The sequence below is a fragment of the Setaria italica genome, chromosome V (assembly GCF_000263155.2).
Source record: "Setaria italica strain Yugu1 chromosome V, Setaria_italica_v2.0, whole genome shotgun sequence".
Classification (NCBI taxonomy): domain Eukaryota; kingdom Viridiplantae; phylum Streptophyta; class Magnoliopsida; order Poales; family Poaceae; genus Setaria; species Setaria italica.
The window spans coordinates 23,384,681-23,400,402 of NC_028454.1; the positions used below are offsets into that span (position 1 = coordinate 23,384,681).

The 15,722-nt window shown below is 49.3% G+C and overlaps 2 long non-coding RNA genes across 2 annotated transcripts; both read left to right on the forward strand.

Annotated features, from left to right (window-relative positions):
• The first annotated feature begins 1,764 nt into the window (after positions 1 to 1,764).
• Positions 1,765 to 3,043, forward strand: LOC111257224. The gene is made up of 2 exons (XR_002677630.1): positions 1,765 to 2,615; positions 2,677 to 3,043. It is a non-coding gene; the product is annotated as an uncharacterized LOC111257224 (long non-coding RNA).
• A 3,996-nt stretch (positions 3,044 to 7,039) lies between these two features.
• On the forward strand, positions 7,040 to 8,123 carry LOC111257418. Its single transcript, XR_002677935.1, has 2 exons — positions 7,040 to 7,481; positions 7,564 to 8,123. It is a non-coding gene; the product is annotated as an uncharacterized LOC111257418 (long non-coding RNA).
• Positions 8,124 to 15,722: the final 7,599 nt, after the last annotated feature.

Sequence of the window (15,722 nt, forward strand, 5' to 3'; positions counted from 1 at the left end):
CCTACGATCTCACATTGCGATCGTGATCTAAACCGATTAGGCTTCCATATATCTTGCTGACTTGAAGGTTAAGTAATCAAAAAAATAAAACGGCAGCAGGAAACCGCGGCACCACAAGGTTGGAGTCCAAATTTTGGTGGACCATTCACGTAGGTGTCGCACGTCCACGGCCTTTGCCCCGCCCTGCCCTGCTAGGCGTGGCAAGCTTGCGAGCGCGTGTGGAGCTTTCCTTCACTCCCCACATACATAGTTTGGAAGAGGGAGACAACCTTCATATTTATGTTGGTCATCCTTCTCCTTCACTAGCAATGTGGGACTAAAGGTTTGCATCACTCCAACCACTTGCTCATATCCACTGCTCTTTTGAGATTTATTTGGAATTTCTGAAATTGCAATGGACCAAGCCCATTATTTCATCACGGTTGATATGGTTTGACTTAAACTAGGTAACCCAAAACGTCATTTACTCGTGACTTCTGACGGCCTATTCGCTTCAGCTTATTCAGCCGGCTTATTAGCCACCAAACAGTGTTTTCCTCTCACAACAAATCAGCCGTTTCAGCTTTTCAGCCGGCTTATAAGCTGAAGCGAACAGGCCATGAGATTACTGAACACACAGCTCGTCGTAATGACTGAAATTGCTGAGAAAAAAAGGGGTCACCAGTCACCACCGAGACGTGCGCTGTCCCGTGGGCCTTGACCGGATCGCTGGACGCGCTAGAACAACCAAGCAGCCGATCAATACAATGAGAACAAAGCCAAAGAGGCAATCAGCACGGTCACCACACCCCCAAGTCAGATCACCCACCCATGGCCGACACGCGCACATGCCCTCCCAAGTTGGTTAGCTTGTTAGCGTCCTCATCCAGTGCCTAGCTCACACACCGGAGTCCGATAGGGACAAAGCGGTGGCGAGTCGTTAGCACGGGGCGGCATCCTTGGTGCCCCCTCTTTACTCAGCTGTTCCTCTTCCCCGACTCTCATGCATGCCCCCCGAACCAGCTCCATGGAATTAAATCCCATTTCCATGATGACAAATATTATTGACATGCGTGCAAAACATGTTTTTTGAAAAAAAGTTATTTGAAATAGATCACGCGAATTAATTTTGGACTACTGTGTCAGTTCTTAAATGCATCATGTTAGGACAAGCAAATTTATCTACTTTTTACAAATTATTCTTGTTCTAAATATCATCCGTTTAAGGATGGAGCTAGTATTTGATAACTCGCTGTTTTTCCTTCGCAAACTAGCCTTTCCTGATTTTTTTTCTTTGGATGGGCAGTGGGGACTGGGGACGAAAGCCTGCCGAACGCCGAGAAGAAAAGGACTTTTGTGGGGGTGACTCTGGTCTAGCCATGACTCAGCAACCACCATTCAAAGCTTGCACGAAGCAACTCATTGGAGTATCAGTGCAGAAGAATCAATCGGGCGGCGCGCGCGCACGCACGGGCGCCCCACGGCGGCAACCGGCAGGCAGTCAGGCGCACGGGCGTTCGTGGCAGCGACGCCGCACCGCACGAGAGGCCGGGGGGACACATTTTCCATGGCCAGACAGTGGCGGAGCCCACGCCCCGACACCGCTGGGCTCGCCGCGCACGACGGCCGAACCACCCCCACCCCACCCCCCCGGCCGGCGTGCGCTGCGCTGCGCGCGGTCCCCGGCGAGCCCGGGGGGACAGGCGGAATCTCGCCGCGCTGGCCGTCTCACTGGCGCCCAACCCCGCCTGCCTGCCGCTGCCCGCCACCATGTGGCCCGCCCGCCCGTCTCCCCCCTCTTGCGTTATTGCTTCTTGCTACCTGCTAGCGCTAGTAGTCTTCTTCTTCCTCCTCATCCTCTGCTATCTAGACATCCAGCCCCTTCGGTTCCTTGCTATATATACGGCTGCCATTGGAGCGCTGCTTCAACACACCATCCACTGCCACTTGAGCCAACCAACAAGACACTCGCCTGTTATTCAAAGATCTACCCGTGCTCCAGCCAAACACTCGCAGCGAGCGGCAAGATGAAGCTTGTTGGAGGCCAGAGGAGGCAGAGGGGGTTCGGCAAGGCCCTCAAGGAGCAGAGGGCCAGGCTCTACATCATCCAGCGCTGCGTCGTCATGCTCCTGCGCTGGCACGACTGATCCCACCAGATCCATTGGAGAAGCTTCGTCTATCCGAGTCCGACGACATGGATCGATCGGTGGGATCGTCTTTGCCCTGCCCCTGATGCTTCATCGGGTGCCAAAGTTTTGGGGGGTGTTCTGGGTTTGTCTCTGTGCTGGTGCCAGAATGGTCGCCGGCTGCTGTACATAGAGGGACAGGGACAATATAGCGTAGTAGTACAAATTAGAGGTGGTAGCAGTAGGATTCACTGTGGTGTTCGTCAGTGTCTCTCCCCCCCTGATAACTAGTGTGACAATGTACAATCACATCAGTGTGGAATGCCAAATCAATGAACAGAGAACAAGCAACGGATCGATCACAATACATGCCTGCCTCTTCATCTTTTTCAGTTTAATTTCTAGCATTGTGGGTGCAGAACTGCAGGTGCATAGATTCTGGCAGTTTCGCTTTGAGCTGTTTCTTTTCCTCTTCTTTGCCAGAGCAGGAGCACATCTGATGAATCTCGGGTACGGTGTATTTGGCTGCTCCTACCGATCCCAGAAAAGAACTAATTTCATTGTCTTGCAGATTCAAAACTTCAGGCTACAGAGTGCGTGTACTCCTCTGATTCTGAGGTCTTATCATGGACTTCCCATTACCTGCATCCGAAGAAATGAACATCAAGACTTCAAACGAAACAACACAACTCATTTTTACATCTTATCGGCCTTCCATCAACTGGATGCTTGCAGCTCGTCGGACTCTTGACTTCTGAACGCCCGGTCATTCTCATGGGCTCATGGCAAACCAATGCAATCATATGGCAAAATTACCTATATTCATAAACGCAACATATGGTCACCATGTACATTTATTTTTTATTTTATCCCCTATTTATTTATTTTCACCTTTGTTCCAAAGATATCTGATTAGTTCATCTCTGTTGATTGACTCATGACTTGAAATCTCAACATGTACTAATAATGGTATATCATTTTTGTGGTCATATTTTTTGTTTTCAAATATTTATTTATGTTGACTTCATGTTCAAACAAACGAAAAAGGAACCTTTGTGTGATATCTTCTTCAATAAATACTTGAAAGTAAAACCTTGTTGGAATTTATACAATAAAGGTACCTTGAAGACTAGTATCATTTAGCTTTTTCATCAGGCAAAGCCTACTCTTAATAAAGCATGTACGAGGTTCCCTTCACTAATTAATTTATTGCTCTTTCGCAAATAATAAATAATTTGTTGCTCGCCAGGATTTCCTATTTTAGCATTCATAGGAAAGCAAAAGAAAAAAAAATCAATTGGAACTGCCATAAAAATACTTATATTTTATTAAACTCCTGAACTGGCAGATCATTGTATTTTTTTTGTCAAATTAAACTTCACTAGTGAACACAGGCAATGAAGAAAACACAACCTAAAACCACGACTGGAATGTTGGCCATTCCTTTCCTTTATGTCCAATTATGAGGAAACAAACATGGCATAACCTATGGGCTTTTCAGTTATGCCTCTCTTAAGCTCGAACTGCCATCACAAGCGCAGCTAAGCGCAGCTTGTCACTACTATTTTATCACCGGGGACAGAGATATACATAGCTGTTCGTCATGTTCTTGAGCAGACACCAGAGGCTAGATCCAGGAAAATACTTAGCTGTCGTTAGATCTCAGCACATGCGTTCCATGTAAATCCTCCTCAGCGTGCGCGGGTGAGACCGATCAGGTTGTCAATCCGTCAGGCGCACACGGGAGAGCCATCTTGGGTTGTCGGGCACGCCGCAATCTCCTCAGGGATCAAAATTGACATTGCCAATAAACTGATGCCCGGAGGCCAAGGATGGGTTATTGTAAGATGAGATGAACCAGGCTCACTTGATCAGATGGGCACTGGGCTTTTAGTTTTTCACCTTGTTGTCGGATGGTCCAAGAACATGCAGTGTGGGTTGCCAGTCTTGCCATGATGCAGGTGTGTGTAGTATATGTTTCAATCTCTTAACTATCATCCCCGCCTGTGCCTGACCCTTCCTATATAAACTTATAGCAGTGTGCCCACTGAGGGTCAGCCACACCAGGAGCAAAAATCATACAGTAGTTGCGTTCTCAGCCACACCAGACACCAGCACTGCATACACCTTCTGAGTTCTGTCCAAGGTGTGACCATTCAGGTTGTGAGGATGAAGCTTAGGAGCCAACGGAGAGGAGGAATCACCAAGTCTCTGAAGGAGCAGAGATCAAGGCTTTATATCATCTCGCGATGCGTAGTTATGCTGATCCGTTGGCATGATTGACCAAAAGCAATTTTGGCTTCTGATTTTTTTTCTTTTTTCTTCCAGTTCTTCTGTCGTTTCATCAGCTACCAGAATGATAGCTGAAATTGTGTATATAGATAGATACGTACCCTTTTAGCATAGTTGTGATATGAATCAATATTCAGATTTTGTTCCTCCCTTGTTATTTATACTTGCAAAATTGCTTTTGCACAAGAATGTCAGGTATTCTAACAGAATAAAAGAGAAGGTTATTTATATTTTTGTTTCATGCATGTTTCATCAGCGAAACAAATTAATCAGAAAATTTGTGTTCATTAAACTCTGATCTCAACTCAATCCTATTCTAGTGGCAGTATCTTTTGAAAAAACTGTTTATACTTATTTCCTTACAGAATACACAAAAATGAACTTATGCACAACATATTGTCTGATGAATACTTGAAATGATGAAACCTAGCTGGAATTTATCCAATAAAAGTATTGTATCCACTCAAATTTGAAGTATTCACACAATTCAAGAGGAAAATTGGCAACCTCGTCAAGGATAGGGTCCTGCAAAAATGTTATTTACTGGAACTCTAGAACTTTTTGATAGATTTAATTTTTCAAATTCAATGAACTGCTGAAACAGATCAGATAAGAAGACACGACCAAAATAGTAGACGTTGGCCATGCCAGTCGTGATTTGTGAGGAACCACATATAGCATAATCTATTCATTATTCTGTTCAGCTATGCTACTTAAACTCAAAATTCCATCATAAGCAAAGCTCATCTCAGTTTGTCTATGGGATCTATCAAACTATGTGCTACTACCCTGGCTACCTGGAACAAAGATACGTAGTTGTTCATGTTCTTGAGCAGGCAACAAAGGCTAGATCCAGGCAAATCCTAGCTGTAGTCAGATCTCAACACATGCAATCCGTCTCAGCATGCGTGCGAGATCGGTCAGGTTGTCCGTCAGGCGCAATGGAGGGTCATACAGGGTTGTCGGGCACGCCGCAATTTCCTCAGAGATCAAGATTGACTTTGCCATTAACCTGGTGCCAAACGCCAAAGTTGAGTCTGGAGAAGATTATTGTAAGATGAGGGACAGGCTCACATGAACAGATGGACACTGGGGGATACTTGTTTTTCACTCCCTTGTCTGATGGTCCAAGTACATACAGTGTGGGTTGCCAGTCTTGCCATGATGAAGGTGGATGGGTGCATATTCTAGTCTCCTCTTCTTAATGATCTCCATAGCCACCTGCCTGTGACACTTCTTATATAAACTCCTAGCATAGTGCAAATTGAGTCAGCCATACCAAGTGCAAGTGCCAAGATCACTGAGCTGTTGTGTTTCCAGGCAGCCACACCAACATCAAGGAGTGTGAGCATTTGTCAGGATGAAACTTGGGAGCCAAAGAAGGAGAGCAGGGTTTAGCAAAACCATCAAGGAGCAGAGATCAAGGCTTTATATCATCTCCAGATGTATCGTTATGCTGATCCGGTGGCATGACTGACGAAGACCAGTTTTGGCTCTTGATTTCTTTATTTTTCCAGCTCTGCTGTTGTTATTTTTTCTTTTCCGGCTACCAGAATGGTAGAGAAAATGTACATACAGATAGAATCAGATCCTTGTAGCAGCTGCAGTATCAATCAATATTCAGTTTTGTCCCTCTCATTGTTTGTCTCTTCCGTGCCGCTTTGCACAAGAATGAAAAGCTTTCCAATGTCATTGTTTCTGGGATGTGACTCCTTTCTACAGGCAGAAATTGTTAATGGTCAGATTTCTGACTGTTTCACCTGGACGATACACATTTGATTACTTGATCAGCCAGCACAAGACATTTGAAGTCTATTAGATCAGACGATGAACCATGCCAGACATAAATAGAGAAGCAGATTTAAAATACGGCTTCATGGATGTCTAATCGACAGAGTGAACTAATCAGATAGTCCTAGTGTTTTCTCTGCTATCTGTATATTACTGCAAGTCAATAATGTTTGTTCTTTAATGGTACATTCAACTGACAATACAAGAAAGCAAGCCTTCTTTTCATTCGCTGTCGCATGGCGTCACCAGATAATTCAGCACTTCACCCTTCCAATGTATGTCTTCATATCGGAATTCAGGGACAGGCTTGACAGCTTGAATCTTGACCACTCAGTGTCACGCAATAATTAGTTGAACGATATGCTTCCAATTAAACAGCAGATGCCTATAAGCTGAATGTTCAGAACACAGGCATCATCTTACGAGCTCCATCTTACTCAACCACAGAATCAGGACTGGTGCTCTGAAAGACTGAAACACTAACAAATACACAAATCGTGATGAAGCAAAGCAGAAAGCTATAGGATGATAAAAATTCTGGTATGTCTTCCGACTCAACTATGTCGACAATTACGATAATGCTCCTAAGATATGTATAGAAAGGCCCCAAATTTTCTGAGGTTCTTTCTTGTGAACTCAATGCTGTTCCAGTTAGAGCAAGCTGAGAGCAGACATGATGACTCACTCAGCACCCATCATCAGTACAACCAAACTTCTCTATCCCTTTTAATCTGTACAAACAAATAAGGCACAGCTGCACACGGAGCTTGCTTCCATGTAGTACGCCAAAAAAACCGCTAGCTGTGCTCCAAGAGGAGGCTCCGCTCGCTTGGTGCAGCAGCAAGCTCACACACGGTGAGCTCTGAGCTGGTGCCCGTCGCCGTTCAGATCTCGACGCCGGTGGTCCCCGTCCTGCGCGCACGCCGTCGCACGCACGCGCAGGGAAGGGACTGCCATTTATGCCCACGCCGCACGCACGGCGCGCCAGGGCGCACGCACGGCTTCCTGAGCTGTATATATCTCAGGTCCCAAAACACTGAGCACAAGTATAAACTAGTCTACTAGTACAAGTCTACAACAAGCATGAAAGGCCAAGGCTTTAATCAAACCGAGCAGGTCAGGGGCGATGCCGGACATGATCGTGGCCATGGGGGACAGGACGAGGAAAGCGAGGCCACAAGGATCCAAGGAGCCAGTGGTTCTCGAGGCCGCTGTCCCCGGCCAGAGCTCCAACCAGTCGTGGATCGCCAGTATTATACAACATACACTAGCGAGCTAGCCGTGCGTGTGCAGGTATGATATTAGTCTCTGGCCTCTGAAACGCATCTCATCTTCGCCTATATAATCTGCCTACCTCCTGAGGTTCTCTTCACAGTTCACACACCACAACCAACGATACGACCACAGAAGCAAGTCTTCTCCTATTAACAAGATTGTTCAAGGGATCAATAAGGAGCAAATCTAGCTAGCTAGTAACAAGGATGAAGCTTGTTGGGAGCGGCAGCAAGAGGAGAGGAGGGCTGGGCAGGGCTCTCAAGGAGCACAAGGCCAGGCTCTACATCATCCGCCGATGCGTCGTCATGCTCCTCCGCTGGGATGACTAGCTAGCTAGTCGCATCTCGCATGGCCAGATGCCCAGATGGTTGCCTTTTGATCGTCCTGTCAATTTTGGCTCTTGGTATACCGATTTCCCCCCCATCATGGATTGGTGATGGGTGATGGATTGGTCATGGATTGACCCTTTTTTGATAGATCTCCTGATCTATTATTATGTGTAGTGTACAATATAGATGTTGAGGATTGAGGTAGATCGTACTGTAGGTGTTTAGGTAGTAGAGGTGATTAAGGAGGGAACTGGAATCATGTCCTAAGGACATGTTTTGCCTTGTATATGTTCAGTGGAATCGCAAGGAAAAATATGACATCGATATCGAATTGCAGAAAAGGGGGGAAATCCCATGAATTTCGGATCAAGTTCTTGTGTTTATCTGAAGTTCTGAACCGTCTCTTTCTTCAAGTGCATTTTCTACCTCGCATGGCCAGCTTAAGCCTAATTTGATGCTAGGGCCGTACGGCCCGTACCTTTAATTTACAGTGCTCCATATGCTACTGCCGTGTACTAGTTGGATGTGCTGTCTCCGTTGTCTCGTTGAATCTGATGTAACTTGTCAATCCAGTTGTGCTCCAATCTTAAGAATGACAACAGTGCCTGATGATGAATCAAAGAACATGAGAAAGGGTTATAAAAGAAAAGGCAATGAAAGTTTGCTAAACTTTGAGCTATACTACCAAAATAACTACACAGCATGGTACTAATCTGAGGAAGAAAGTTATCATTAATTGCAGGAAATATTGACCGTAGGCCCAATAGCTTTCCTTCAAAAATTTAATATTTTATATACTAGGTTCGTGCTCGTGCATTGCTATGGTAGCAAAATATTTATAGCGCAACGCACCAACAAGACAATAATAATAGTGTGAAAGCAAGCATGAGCGTATCAAAGGAAAATAGTTAATTCAAGTAGTTGTTATTGAATTAAAGAAAGCTAGGTAAACCACAGTATCAGCCAACTCTATTTTTTATTTGCATGTGATGCGGCTAAGATAATGTCTTACTTTGCGGGAATTAGTTTTTGATATTACATTCACTCAGAATTTTACAGTAGTAAATTATAATAAAAAACACAACCTTTGCTCATAGTTTATGGGACCCCTTAAATAGATTTAAATCATCCACCACAAACTGATACAAACACTATTAATCATGTCACAGGACCTTTTCTGATATATTAAGAAAAAATATTTTTCAGAAAGAAATAATTACAAACAAAACATGTCCGATGTCCAATATACTCTGCAATACCTTTCTATGCCCAAACAAATATCCCGCGTGTAGTTCTCGTGTACAACATCTCCATAGCCAGGCGAAGAAAAGCCCATCGATGCAGTGGCCTGCGGTAGCGGCTCCTCCAAGGATGGCGACACCGGTCAAGATAGGCATGGATCATATACATCTTCTGAAATTACAAAAGCTCGCAACCAAGAGAAGACCAAAGTGAGAGGAGTCGCTGCTGCGACAAGAAAGAGACTGCATGATTGCGAGTCAAGCTCTTGTTTCAGTCATACTCTTCCCGAGTAGTTAGCCTGTTACGCTTAGGCTCTCAGTCTCTGGGTAGCCGTTGCCGCTGCGTGTGTGAGATCGTTGTCTCGTATACGCGTATGGGCTTAGGCGTGACAGATGTGCTTGAGGCTTTCACGAGTTAAGGCGTGTTCTGCTCGAGAAGAGTAGTGACCTTAAGAGAAGACAAAAGGGAATATTCGCTGTTGCGATAAAAAAAGAGCACGGTAGCACGAAAGAGTTTGCTGCCCTCCGGCGAATAGAGCGCGCGTTGCACGCAAGAGTTTCCGCCGAGTAGAGCGCGTGTTGCGCGTAAACGGAAAATAAGCCGGAAAATAATTTAGAAAAGTGACTTAGCTTGATTCGTGGATGATTGTTGACGAAGCCGTGATAGTCGTTGATGAAGCCGTAACGGTTGTTGACGAAGTCGACTAGTCGGAGGCGATTCTGACTAGTTGTCGGTGATGCAAAGTTTGCCCCGACTAATTTTTAGTCGAGACGAGTTGAAGTCATCGACGAGCTGCCCGTAGCTGACGGAGTGGTCGGCAAGCTGATCGTGGTTGTCTTGACATGGGCGAGGAATAGTTCATTCTGTCTCGCCCGACCCAAGGTCCCAGGGTCGGACATGCCTGGCCCTTTGAGGATGGAGCTCTGCCTCGCCCGACCCTTGGTCCCGAGGTCGGATGCGCCCGACCCTTTGATGGTGGAACTCCGCCTCACCCGACCCTTGGTCCTAGGGTCGGATGCGCCCGACCCCTTGCCGCAAGGCTTCGAATCGCCCGACCCCCGGCTTAGAGGGTTGGACTTATCCAAGACCCCGAGACAAGGGTGCGTTTTGAGCGTATACCATGCTTGGCTGAAGTAGTCGGCGTGCCTACAACATAGTCGATGAAATCATCGGCGAGCCGCCCGTAGTCGTCGGCGAGCTTGCGATGTAGTCAGACTTTCGAGTTGTAGTCAAACTCAGAGTCGCTGTCGGACTTTGAGTCGTAGTTGGACCTAGAGTCGCCGTCGGACTCCAAGTTGTAGTCGGACCCGGAATCGCCGTCGGAGTTCAAGTTCGAATCGCGGTGGAACCCGAGGTCGCCGTCGGAGTTGACGATCTGGTGCCGGAACGATCCGGCGCCGTCGGCGATGCAGAGCTAGGATCCAAAAACGAAGGTTGCGCCCGCTTCGATAGCGAAGATGGGTTTGATGATGACTGTGCCATTGAGTTTGCACTGAGAAACTCGATGAGTACCCCTACCTGGCGCGCCAGCTGTCGGTGTTTTAGATCGGCAACCCGCCTAGGGGGTACCCTAGGTGGTCTTTTATGCGGTAAGGTCGTCGAGAATCAAGGAATCAATGGTGACGCAAGGAACACGATTTAGACAGGTTCGGGCCGCTAGATCGCGTAATACCCTACGTCCTGTGTATTGGTTTGTATTGAGGTATGTTGGATGTGTTTGTCCTCGTGTGTCCTGGGCTTGGGTGTTGAGGTATGACCTGCCGAGCTAGGTACCCCTGCCCTCCTTTATATACTCCAGGGGGCAGAGTACTAGTCGGATTACAAGGAGGAGTCCTAGTAGGAGTACACGGGACTAGTCCTAGTCGGATTACAGGGGAATCCTAGTAGGAGTCCGAGTTCTTCCTTCCTTGCGGGTATTGGGGATGTATCCCCGACACCGACCGCCACAGATGCGACCTGACCGCAACCTGCTGCGGCCGCCCTCTGGGAAGGGGCCATCAGGTTCGTGGGATAACGCCAGCAGGGTACCCGGGCCACACCCACACTTTCTCTACAACAACGACACATCGCCCGGGCATCCATCGACGCGCCCCGCCGAGGAGGTGTGTTTCCTCTCACGCGGTGGGGAGATGGATGCAGAGGAGGGAAGACTCCGGCTTGCCTTGCTCGCGGCGGCACCTGGTGGACCGTCGGATGTACCGCTGGAAGCCATGCGTCGCACCATCTCAGAGCTCCCGGAGGCGGGTGCAGATAACTTCACCATTAGGTGCTTCTCGCCGGAGAGTTTCCTAGTCATCTTTTCCTCGCAGCGTGCCAAGGATGCGGCCATGCATGCTGGGAGCATCCCCGTCGGCGACATCAGGCTATTCTTCAGACCATGGACTCATCTAGTCCGGGCTGAAACTGGGACCTTGTTGTTCCAGGTATCCCTAGAGATCGAAGGTGTTCCTGCACATGCATGAAGCTGGTGCACCGCAAGGAAGATGCTCTCATCCTCATGCTGGATCGAGCATCTTGAACCAGCCACCGAAGACCCCTCCGACATGACCAAGATGAGGTTCACGGCATGGACGGATGACCCTGGCCGAATCCTAAGGAGGAAGACACTTCTCATCGCCGAACATGAGCAGCGGATCACCTACGATGACCCTGATATGCAGCTCATCTTCGGCAGCCTCCCCCCATATCTTCATCAAAAGAAGGTGCTCTCCTACAAGGCGCTCATCCACCTACGGAGAGTGGCGGACTTTCGGCCACGCTCACCATCTCCGTTGCTAGGCCCATCACTGCCTTCAAGTGATGGTGACTCCAGCCATGATAGAAACCCGGACCGGGGCTATGGGAAGTCCTGGGGTGTCGGCCCACGACTTCACGGGTTCTTCACAAAGGACGGAGTGGAGGATAGGAGCGGCGGGACGCTGGCCAGAGGTGCGAGCTCTGGAGTCCACTTGCTGTGCGCCATGTCTGAGCCACCGCCGGTCAAGCCAACACCGGCACCACAGGCTAGCATGATGCCCACCGGCTGTGCAGCTTCCACTCCGGCAACTGAGCCACCCTCTACGGCGTCCCTCTCCGGCGACCATCTCCGGCGACCGAGGTGGCGGCGGCGCCACCTGAAGCTCCAGCAATGGTGGACGGGAACGGGTCAAACCTCACTGCCACAAAAGCAAAAAGTGGCAAGGAGTTGCTGCCCGTGACCGGCCTGTTACGGCCTGTTCTTGTCGTAGCGATGGCAGACCAAAGCAACTTTCCTGAAAAAGGAAATGCAAGCCGACAAGGCAAGACAGGCGGATCACATGCCACGGGGGGAGGGGGGAGGAAAGCATGCGAGAGATGCCTTTTGAGGAGCTGCTGCCAACACGATGCTGCCATGCGGACCAAGCTATAGATCCGATGCTGATGGAGTCAAGGCTTCCACCAAATTCAAAATCAGGTCCTCATCATCTCAGCGGGTCACCGGTCCTAGCACAGGCAAACAATGCCTACCCAGCTCATCTTTAGCCATGGGGATGACCGTGAAGCCACGGCTCTAACCGAGCCGGCATGGACACCAGTCTCCAGGTGGGGCTCTACCACTGTAGCTGGGCCTAGCGCATCAAGGCTCACTACTGGATGTGTGAGCCCTGGTGGAGGGGCCACCAAAGCCCAGAAGGCCATGAACAAGAAGCTCAGCACGCCGGCAGCAACAACAACTGTTGCGCCCTCAACCTCTCCCATGTCAAGTTCGAGCTTGGCCACGGCCATGGCCAAGACCATTGCATTCCTCAGCAGTGTGCGGCTTGCGCTACTGCCGGGACGGCACCGACGCCACGATGCAGTGGAAGATTGGCCAACCAAACCTTGAACACGACAGTCAAATCGTCGAAGAAGGGAGAGGTTCTTGCCATGCGAAAGCTAGGAATCATCACTCACGACGAGGAAGCAGGACGAGTGACTGGCAAGGAATTTGACAGGTTCCTAGTTACAACCATGCAACCACGACACTTTGCGGCCCTTCGAGACATCTTCCTAGCTGGTAAAGAACTCACTGATGATGAACTCCTAATGATGCGTAACGCCATCACCAATGGTTATCTAACACCATGGAGTAGTGCAACCACAACATCGTTGTGTGGAACACTCGTGGTTTGAACGCGAGGTGCTGTAGGGACTCGCTTCGTGCGGTCGTGAGTGATGCGAATGCATCAATTGTGTGTATCCAAGAAACAAAATTTGATGTAATCTTACCAAATCTTATCTGTGAAATGCTCTGAACTAGATTCACGAGCTTTGCTTACTTACCATCTATTGGAGCTAGTCTGGGGATCTTGGTGGCCTGCAGGGGGCCTGAAGTTGCTTGTTCGACAGTGTATGTTGGACAATTTTCCGTCTCGGTCTCCATCACGATGGGTGCAACCTCTGAACCATGGTGTCTCATATCAGTCTATGGACCGCAACTGGATGCTGACAAAGTCAAGTTCCTTGAGGAGCTCCGTTTGATCCAAAGCCAAATCGCCTGCCCCCTAGATGATCGCTGGGGATTTCAATCTCATCCTGGACACCACTGACAAGAACAACAACATCAACAACCGTAGGAATTTGGGCAAGTTTCGGAGGTTCGTGGATGAACTACAATTATCCTTCATGGTCGTCGCTACACCTGAAGCAGTGAGAGGGCCAATCCGACACTGGAGAATTGGACAGGATTCTTGTAAATGTCGATTGGGAAATGTGTTTCCCATACTGCTTCTTACAGGCCCTATCGTCAGACATGTCTGATCTGTCCTCTACACCTAGCTACAAATGCAGCTTTCCATGTCAAGCGGCGTTTTCACTTTGAGAATCAGTGGCTCAAGATACTGGGATACATTGAGGCCGTTAAAAGGGGATGGACATGTCCTGACTCGATTTCGGATCCCTTCACCTAGGTTGACGCAATGCTCAAGAACACAGCCAGGGAGCTGCAAAGTTGGAGCCAACGCAGCGTTGGGCAGATAAAGACCCAACTGCTTGTAGCCAAAACAATAGTATTATGGCTGGATAGGGCACAAGAGGCAAGACAGTTAACTCAGGAGGAAGCTCAATTGAGAAGAGAACTCTATTGGCTTCGCCCAGGAACACTAGGAACGCTTGCTCTCTCTCTATATCACAACAGCAACGCAAGGAAGAAGATGAACAGTAGATTTTCCGGTGACGAATGCCGTGGAGCCTATCGCTCCTGTATCTTGGCCCTGGACTTCGCTCGGCTCGAACAGAATGAACTGGTGATACATGGTGATTTTATAGCCGCAGCCCCAAGCAACTAACTCCTGCGATCACCCGTGCGCATGTACGCACAAGCTACTGGCGATCCGGTCTTCACATACATGAACCACTCCCTCAACTGCAAGACCCGGATGCCCTCCGAACTGATCGTGAGCCCATGCCTAGACACTCTACAACTAACTCCACGCAACACAGGCACACGCACGCGCACGATGCAACTATCTTGCAGGCACACACACATGCACGACACGGCACCTCGCCCGGAACAGATTCTAGGGTGTGTTTATTCCTAACAATCTCCCCCTAAACACGACATGGCAGACTGGATCTTCACAGCAGAGTCGCCTCCTCATCGACATCGCAGAGCAGCGCACGCTCCTTCTTCTTCTTCGGGCAGTCCCACGCCATGTGCCCGCGCTCCCCGCAGTCGAAGCATTTCCCTCGGTAGCGGCTCCTGCCACGCCCCAAGCTCGTGCTGCTGCCACCACCATCATCATCACAATCGCTTCCATGGCCGCCGTTGTTCTCACCTCTACCACGCCATGCACCACCGCCGTACGCCTGCTCCTTGCCGCTGCGCTGACGCCGCCTTGCTTCCCACTGCGCCTCCGTGAGAAGCAGTTGCCTAGCATGGCTCTCAATAGCCGCCGCTTGGTCTTCAACATCCGTGTCCTCCGCCACCTGCAGCCGGCCGATGAGCTCCTCGACGGTCATGGTGTTGATGTCGGCAACAATCTTGATTGCCACCGCGACCTGCTTCAGCTTCTTGGGGATGACGCGCAGCACCTTCTTCACGACGCGGCTGTCCTCCATCTCCTCACCGAGCTCGTGTAGGCTAGTGATGAGCCCGTTGATGCGCATGGCGAAGTCGCCGATGGTCTCCCTGTCGTGGAAGGCCATGTTCTTGAACTCCTTCACGAGGCGCTACACACTCGCGGACTTCATGCGGTCGTCGCCGGCCCGCATCTTCGTCACTGCGTCCCACGCCTCCTTCGCCGATTTCTTCACGGCAAGCCTAGCCTTCATCTCCGACGGCACCGCACGCAAGATGGCGGCCAACGCCCACCGATCCTTAGCGCGATCCTTGGTGACCGCCTCCACTGCGTCCCACAGCTCCAGCGCCTCCAAACTCACCTGCATAACCAAGGCCCACTGATAGTAATTGGCCCTGGTTAGCAGCGGCAGCTCCACGACACCGGAATTGGGCATGACACGCTCCACAACGGCACCTGAGCTCGAACTGTCTCTGTCCTCAACCTTCGAGGAGTCGCCGATCTTCATCCTAGCTCTAGTACCAAATGTTGGCTTCACCCAAGAACACTAGGAACGCTTGCTCTCTCTCTCAATCACGATATCAACGGAAGGAAGAAGATCAACTGTAGATTTTCCGGCGACGAACGCCGTGGAGCCTATCGCTCCTGTATCTTGGCACTAGATTTCGCTC